General features: G+C 38.9%; 1 long non-coding RNA gene across 2 annotated transcripts; it reads right to left on the bottom strand.

Annotated features, from left to right (window-relative positions):
* Positions 1 to 1,312: 1,312 nt before the first annotated feature.
* On the bottom strand, positions 1,313 to 6,908 carry LOC114689445. 2 transcript variants are annotated; one of them, XR_005090632.1, is made up of 5 exons: positions 5,146 to 6,908; positions 3,234 to 3,555; positions 2,902 to 3,136; positions 2,572 to 2,805; positions 1,313 to 2,480 (listed from the first exon to the last, which is right to left on the bottom strand). It is a non-coding gene; the product is annotated as an uncharacterized LOC114689445 (long non-coding RNA). The 2 variants fall into 2 exon arrangements; XR_005090631.1 differs by having other exon boundaries at positions 3,234 to 6,906.
* Between the last annotated feature and the right edge of the window lie 1,904 nt (positions 6,909 to 8,812).

Here is an 8,812-nt window from a genome sequence, read left to right as displayed (position 1 = left end):
TGGTAGATTGTTTGAGGCAGGTCCAAGGCCCTCCTCCCTGCACCAAGGCTAAGCAAAGTGTCTCAGCATAGGCCATAGGTTCCAAAAAGCCAGCTCATGCACTAAGGACAGGTCCTGGTCCCAGTGCAGGGGAATGGGAACCCCTGAACAGTTCAAGCTAAAACTGTCTCACTTAACCAGAGGGTCTAGTCCAGTACCACGGGGGCTCTTCAGCTATTGCTTCACAGTTCATGTGTTTCCACTAGTTTGACTAGTTGTCTCTACGTTTCTAATAATGGTCTCAATTTCTCTTGAGACACTTCTTTTTCACAGTATTGCTGTTAAGGCAAAGACTCATAGCTGGTCAAAGTACAGAGTAAAAGAAACTGAGAGATCAACAATGGAAGAATCTGCTATATTACCCTTCACTCAACAAAAGTTATGAGGATATCACAGAAAAGCATGCAAAAAGAATTGAAGAGAAAACCGAGTCAGAGATTTGAAATGCAGATTTCTGTAAATAATATAACTGCTGCACAGTCCAATTAACAGTACCTTTGTTTACCTACTCAAGATCAAACTCTTCAAAGTTCTAACATGAATTGTGAAGGATGAGTCTAATGGCACACCATTGGAGGGGCTATGAGCAACTGATGGCTTCTGAGAAAGGGAAAGTCACTCCTTTTGGAGAAATGGCCTCTGTTAGGTTGTCCATGCTCCAGTAGGTGGACTCAGACACATGGGCACATGGGCAACACTAAGTGGACTCAGAGGGTTGTTACTAACAAAAACAGAATGCATGAATTTGAGAATATGACAGACTGGGACTACTACAGGGAGTTGAAGGGAAGAAATGGTCAATGGATAAAATAAAAATATGTTGTCTAAATGTATAAGCTCTTGAAAGAATAAAACAAATTTTAAAAAGTACTCTAAGATAATGTGGTGCTTTGAATAAGAATGGCCTTCATAGGCTCATAAACTTGAATGCTTGAATTAGGAAGTGGGGCCTTGTAGGAGGAAATGTGTCACTGGGAGTGGGCAGTGAGGTTTCAAAAGCCCATGCCAAGTCCAAAGTCTTTTCTCTCTCTGCCTATGGATCAGGATATTGTTTTCAACTACTGCTCCAGAGTCTGCAGCCATGCCACCGTGTTTCCCGCCATGATGATAATGGCCTAAACCTCTGACACTGAAAATAAGCCCCAGATTAAATGCTTTCTCTTGTAATAGTCGCTATGATCATGGTGTCTCTATATCAACAGAACAATGCCTAAGATACTTAGGCTGTGGATCAAGTCATATAGTTAAAATAAGCAATCAGTTGTAGGCCAAATTTCAAATACATACTATTTCACACTTTTTTTTATTTTCCCAACCTAATATTTCATTAATCATTTGAGAATGTCATACAACATACCTCAATCACACTTGATTCCCGTTCCTCCCAGGTCCACCCTCTCACCCTTGTGGCATCCTCCCCCAGAATAGAAAAAATACAATATAACAAGTCCAATGGGTGTTCTCCTTATACTCATTGGAGCATGGGCAAACTTGCAGTAGCCAGCCCTTTAAAAAGGAGTTCTTTCCCAACCCCTGCCTGAAGCCATCAACTGTGAAGAGCTACAGTTACATATTTTTATTACAACTTTCAAAAACTCTCCAATAAGATCCTGTCTAGATTTTCTTTTTTTGGAGGGATGGTGGCACAGAAGACTTCAATGTCTGTCTGAATTTCAGTTATGATTCTACAGTCATTGATAGTACTGCAAAAGAAATTCCTTGCCCAGAGAAGGCAGTGACAGTACAGATCAAGGCCTTCCACATGGTTTCCAGCAGCAGAATGAATCATAAACTTCTACAGGGTTTCCAGGAGCAGCACAGATCATAGTCCACAAGATTCCTTGTGACCTCTTGGATAACTGCCATCCATCTGGTCCAGAACATCAAAACAGATCACCAACATAACATGTTTGAGGGAGGCATCATAGATCACTATCAGGATGCTTTCTTGTGGCAATACTGACCACAGACATCGACACAGTCTCCATCAATAGCTGGGTCATGGATATCCAACTGGTCTTCAGCATGCAACCCAGAGCATGAACATAAACGTAGTATTTGAGGGCATCAAGGACAAAGATTTCAACATGGTCTCCAGCACAAGTATGACTTAATGATATCAAAATAGTTTCTGTTGGCAGCTCAGATCATTCATATTGACCTAGTCCCCAGCAGCAGCACCAATCAGAGACATCGACATTATGGCTGACAGCAGCACAGACTAAAGTCATCATGGTCATCATCATGGACTCAGGTGGCAACATGGACAATGGACATTCACAAGGTCTAAGATTCCAACAAAGACTATGGCCATAAACATGGTTATCAGCAGCAGCATGAATGAGTGACATCAACATAATTTCAGATGTTAAGTCAGATAATGGACATCCACATGGTCAAAACAGGGAACAAAGATCAGTGACATCAACATGGTTGGTTTCCTGTGGCAGATCATAAACATCAACTTAGTTTCAGGTGGCAGACAAATCACAGAAATCAACATTGTATACATTGCCAACACAGGACACTTACCTGAAGTGGTTCTCAGGTGGTAGTATATACCACTGATTTCAGAATTGTAACAGATTATAACAGACTAGAGACAGCAGTATGATTACAAGTGGAAGCAAGTTTCAGTAGCATCAACATGGTTGACAGCAATAGCAAAGATCAGTGACATCAACAAAGTTTCAGATGACAGGTCGAATCATGGACATCAGCAAGGTTAAGAGAGGCAGCGAGAATCACTCACATCAACATGGTTGCCTGTGTCAGTATAGATCATGGATATCAACTTAGTTTCAGGTGGCAGACAGATCATGGAAATCAATATTGTACACATGAGGGACACAGGAAACTTACTTGAACTGGGTCTAAGGTAGCAGTATGGACAAATGAATTCAACACTGTTTCTGATGACACTGTACACTGCAGACATCAATATGGTTACAGGTGGTAGCAAAGTTCAGTAACCTCAACATGGTTGACAGCTACAACATAGATCAGTAACATCAACAAAGTTTGGACAGTAGCTTGGATGATGAACATCAACATGGTTAGAAGATGTAGCAAAGAACAGTGACATCAACATGATTTCCTGCAGTGGCACACATCAGGAGTATTAAATTAGTTCTGGATGGCATGTGGGATTAAGAAAATCAACATTATTCATGTGGGCAGCACAGAATACTTACCTCAGTTTGGTCTCAGGTGGTAGGACAGAACATGGACATCAACATCAACACCTTATCCAGGAGTAAAATGTAACATAAGGCATCAACATGGACTTCAAACCAATAGGAATAGCATAGTAAATCTCATGAACATGATAAAAAGAACAGCAGGTATCAATGTCATCAACAAGGTTGCAGGTGGTAGCATGTAAATATCACCAGTTTCAGATGGTAGCTAAGATCATGGCAATTAACATTCATCAAATTGGCAGCACAGAACTCTTGCATCAGTAGGGTCTCAGGTAGCAGAATATCTCCATGGATATGGACATCAATGTCATATCTACAGTAAGAAAGACCACAAGCATCAACAAGGCTTCCAGAAATAGTAGTAAGAGCATGGTACGTCATTCAATAATGGACATCAATTTGGTTAACAGAGGCACATGGGATCAATGGCATCAACATGGTTTCAGGTGGCAACATGAATTATGGATTTCATCTTACATTTGGATGGTGGGTTAAATCTTGCAAATTAACATTCTGCATGTTGGTAACACAGAACAATAATTTAATGCAGTCACAAGGGGCAGGAGAGTTATTGGACATCAACAATGTATGTAGTGGTTAAGAAGGACCACAGGCATCTACATGGCTTCCAGAAGAAGCAGGAATAGCATGATGTCCTATGTTAGACATCAATTTGATTAACAGAGTAGGATCAATGACATCAACATGGTTGCAGGTGGCAGCATGAATCATAGATATCAACTTATTTTCAGACTGCACATTAAATCTTGAAAATTAACATTTTTCTCATTCACAAAACAATGGCAGGAAAGATAGATATAAACTTCATATTGAGCAGCAAGAAGAACCACAGGCATTAACATGACTCCCCGAAATCATAGGAATACCATGGAATGTCTGGTCATGGACATCAAAACCGTTAAGAGGGAGCAGGAAACAATGGCGTCAGCATGTGTATAGACAGCAGCATGAATTGTGATTATTAACTTAGTTTTAGATGATAGTTGAATTCTTGGAAATTTACTTTGTTCATGTTGGAATCACAGAAAATTTATCTTAATATGGTCATAAATTGACCACACAGGTCACCAATATCAAGAAGTTATCCAGAGGTAACAAGGAGCAGGGAAATCAACATGGCTTCCAGAAAGAATAACAACAGCATGGAAGATCTGATCATAGGCATCAACATGGTTAACAGAGACAAGAGGGATCAATACAATAACCATAGATTCAGATGACACCAAGAATTATGGGAATAAAATTAGTTTCCAAGATTAGTGAAATCTTGGAACTTAACATTTCAATGGTTATATCTTGGAACTTAATATTCTTCATGTTGGTGAGTGAACATTTAATTTAACAAGGTAAAGACAGCAGGAGAGATCACAAAAAACAATAAGGTATCCACTGGTACAAATATGATGGGAATCATCATGGATTTCAAATGTACTAGGAATATCATAATTAGAATCATAAACACCAATATGTCCAACAGAGGCAGAAGGGATCAATGACTTCAACATGTTTGGAGGTGGCACCATGTATTCTGTATATCAACATAGTTTCAGTTGGTGGTTAAATTCTTGGAAATTAATGTTCTTCACATTGAGAGCACAGAATACTTAACATTAGCATTGTCACAGGTGTCAAGATTTCAAGGAAATTTATATGCAATATACTGGCAAGAAGGACCACAGGCATCCACATGGCTTCTAGTAATGCGAGAAATTTCATAAGACACTGGATCCTGGACATCCACATGTTTACCAAATGCAGCAGGGATAAATGAATTCAATTTATATGGAGGTAGCAGCAAGTATTCCGGATATCAACTTACCTTCAGTTGGTATTTCACATCATGAAAATTTACATTCCTCATGTTTGCAAAATGTACACTTACCTTAATATGGCCGTAAGGGGCCAGAGAGGTCATGGCAATCAAGATGTTATCCCATTAAAAAAAGGACCACATGCATCAACATGGCTTACAGAAACAAAGGAATGCCCAGGAGGTCCTTTCATAGACATCAACAAGGTAAACAGACACAGTAGTGTTCAATGACATCAGCATGAGTGCACATGTAAACATGAATTACAGGCACCAGCTAAGTTACCAAAGTTTCATTAAATTTTAGCAATTACCATTCAATATGTTGCCAGAAAAGAACTCTTACATTAGCATGGTAACTTGTAGGAGGAAAGATCATAGTGGTAGGAAGATCATGAGCATCAACATTGCTTCCAGAAGGAGTAGGAATAGCATTATAGTTCCAATCATGGACAAGAACATATTTAAGAGACTCAGCAGTGATTAAAGACCTCAACTTGTTTGGAGGTAGCAGCATGTATTCAGGATATTAACTTAGTTTCTGTTAGTATATCAATTCTTGGAAATTACATTCTTCATATGGGTAAAGGAACACTTACATAAATAAGGTGATAAGGTGATGGAGAATTGAAAGCAATCAAGGTGTTATCCCATGGTAATAAGGACATGCGTCAACATGGCTTACAGAAACAACAAATGCATTACAGGTACATTCATAGACATCAACAGGGTTAACAGTGGCAAAAGGTATCAATGAGATCAGCATGGTAGGATGTGGCAGCATGAAATATGGATATTTGTTTATTTACCAATGCTTGATATATCTTGGAAATTACCATTCTACACATTGCCAAAAGGAACACTTGCCTTAATATGGTCATAAGGGACTAGAGAATTTATGACAATCAAGATGTTAGCCCATGATAAAAAAGACCACCTGCACCAATGTGGATTACAAAACCAATAGGAATACAGGGGAGCTCCATTCATTAATATCAACAGGGTTTGCAAAGGCATCAGTGATCAATAACATCAGCATGGCTGCAGGTGAGAGCATGAATAATGTGTATCAACTAGTTAACAAAAGTTGGTTAAATCTTGGAAATTACCATTCTATACATTGGCAATAAGTAACACCTACATTAACATAAATACCTGTATCAGGAGAGATCATGGAAACCAACATGGTGTCAAGTTGTTTACAAAAGCATGAGCGTCAACACTGCTACCAGAAGAAGTAGGAAAAGCATTATAGTTCTAAAAATGGACATCCATATGGGTAAAAGAAGTAGCAGGGATCAATAAAATCCACAAGGTTTCAGGTGGCAGCATGTTGAAAGGATAGCCACATAGTTTACTTTGGTAGATGGAAGCAGGGAAATTAACTTTCTTCATCATGGAAAGACAGAACATGGTCTTAAGTAGCAGAACTGATGGACATCAACATCAGATCCATTGGCAGGAAAAGAACCCTGGCATCAACATGCTTCTAGAAATAGTAGGAAAAGCATGATATGTCTGGTCACAGACATTAATGTCTAAAGGATGCAGTAGGATGAATGAATTCAAAATGTTTGGAGGTGACAGCAAGTATTCCAGATATCAACTTAGTTTCAGTTGGTATTTTTCTTCTTAGAAATTTACATTCTTTATGTTGGCAATACAGAACATTTACATTTATATGGTCATAACGAGCCAGAGAGGTAATGGCAATCAAGATGTTATCCCATGGTAACAGGGACCACATGCATCAACATGGCTTACAAAACAATAGCAATGTAAGACAGGTAGTTTCATAAACATTATCAAGGTTAAAAGAGGAATAAGAGCATGAATTATGTGAATCAACTAGTTATCAAAATTTGGTTAAATCTTGGAAATTTTCATTCTATACATTGGCAACAAACAGCACTTACATTAACATCATCACCTGTAGCAACAGATATCATGAAAATCAACATGGTGTCCAGTGGTTTACAAGACCATGAACATCAACACTGCTACCAGATGTAGTAGGAAAAGCATTATAATTCCAATCAAGGACGTCCATTCATGGGCTTGAAAGCAGCCACGCAAAACGGACCCGTAGTTACAATTAAATCCTAGGCAAGAGCGTTGATCAATTCGGTCGGATTAGAATTGTGGAGTCCTCAATTGGATACAAGCAACAACATAGTATTACTATGGGAGTTGAACTAGGGTGAAACCCATACTCTATACATTCTTTTTGTTAAAGGGACAGAAACAACTTGCCATCCCAAAATCTGGCCCTAACAGCGCCATGACTCAGATGCAACGAAACCAAATAAAAGTCCCCCAAAAACTCCAACCACCACAACCAAAACCGATACAATTGAGGAACCACGAAACTAAGAACTCAAATTCAGAACTCATAGGCGCAGAAAGAATCCTGAATCAGTAACCATATAGACTATCCAAGATATAAGTCAAGGAAAAATAGACGATGGTATGTCTCCTCTCATGGGCATTATCCGCATAAGTTTAACGAGAATGCAAAAGGGTAGTGAAATGAATTGCAACTTGGTTGGGAAGAACAAAGCCTCTCCACTACAAAATGCCAAGAAGGGTGACAATTATATCCAAAATGGATATACTCATACACTTAGTTTCTAGTGTGGTATTCTTTGTTCTTGAGAAAATTCCTAAACAAATTCCTCTATGCTTAGTGACAAAACTACCACAGAAACATCTATCATCGAAAATACAGAATAAAATTTGTCAGTTAAACATGTGTCCAGAGGAACGGATCAACTCGGCAAATCAAGAATATTATGACATCATCTGACACAAAACAACCCGAAAAGATGTAACAAAGAATATAAACCCAGCAAAAATGGAGGCTTAACCAAGGCCAGGATCAACATGGTTCAACTTTAATGCTGAAAACCATTAGTAATTGACGCTATCAGGTCTTACACTAGAACCATCTACCACCAAAAGGATTACAACAAATGATGGCAGTAGGAGGTCACTAGAAGTGAACGAAGTCATCTCAATACTGCGCGTTGCTGAAACTCCAACTGCGGGTGGCAGCCATGAATTACAGGTATCAAGCCTGTAACGGCTCACCCACAATCAGAATAATACTCATAGTACATTTACCCTATCTAAGAAGATCTTATTTATTGCCTAAATCAGGGTACCACTATACTCTATAAACTCAGGTAACATTGGGTCACTTGAAGCAACAGAAATTCAGGGAAGACACCATGGTGTTCCAGTGGTTAAGAAGATTCCATCTCGAGAGCCATATACAACATTGCTATACCTAAGAGAAAGCTATAAGATTAAGGAAATTTCAATATATTCATCGACATTTAAATCCAAATACAGCGCCACACAACATTACTACTCAATAGCGCACAAAACAGCTCAGTTAAAGGAGAGTAACTAAACCTCAATTGCTGACCCTCCCACCCGGTAGACACCCAGCATGAATATCTAACAAGATATTAAACCCAGTTTCTTTGTTAGTTATTTTTGATTCTTGAAAATTACATTATTCATGATGTCATAACACAGAGCTTCTACATAAATAAGGTGTTAAAGGGGGTAGGAACGGTCTCTAAGCTCAAATCCAAGCACATAGTATAGTGCCTGTTGGTGAACTCAAAGACCACAATGGAATCCGTACAAGGCTGTATCACGACTAATAAGAAAGATGAACTCCGGGAGACCATTACCGTCATGTCAAACAAGCGACGTTTCAAATAATGCA

Source organism: Peromyscus leucopus, unplaced genomic scaffold (assembly GCF_004664715.2).
Source record: "Peromyscus leucopus breed LL Stock unplaced genomic scaffold, UCI_PerLeu_2.1 scaffold_1821, whole genome shotgun sequence".
Classification (NCBI taxonomy): Eukaryota; Metazoa; Chordata; class Mammalia; order Rodentia; family Cricetidae; genus Peromyscus; species Peromyscus leucopus.
Note: the sequence above shows the minus strand (reverse complement) of the source record. Positions and strands in the feature narration are given on the sequence as shown.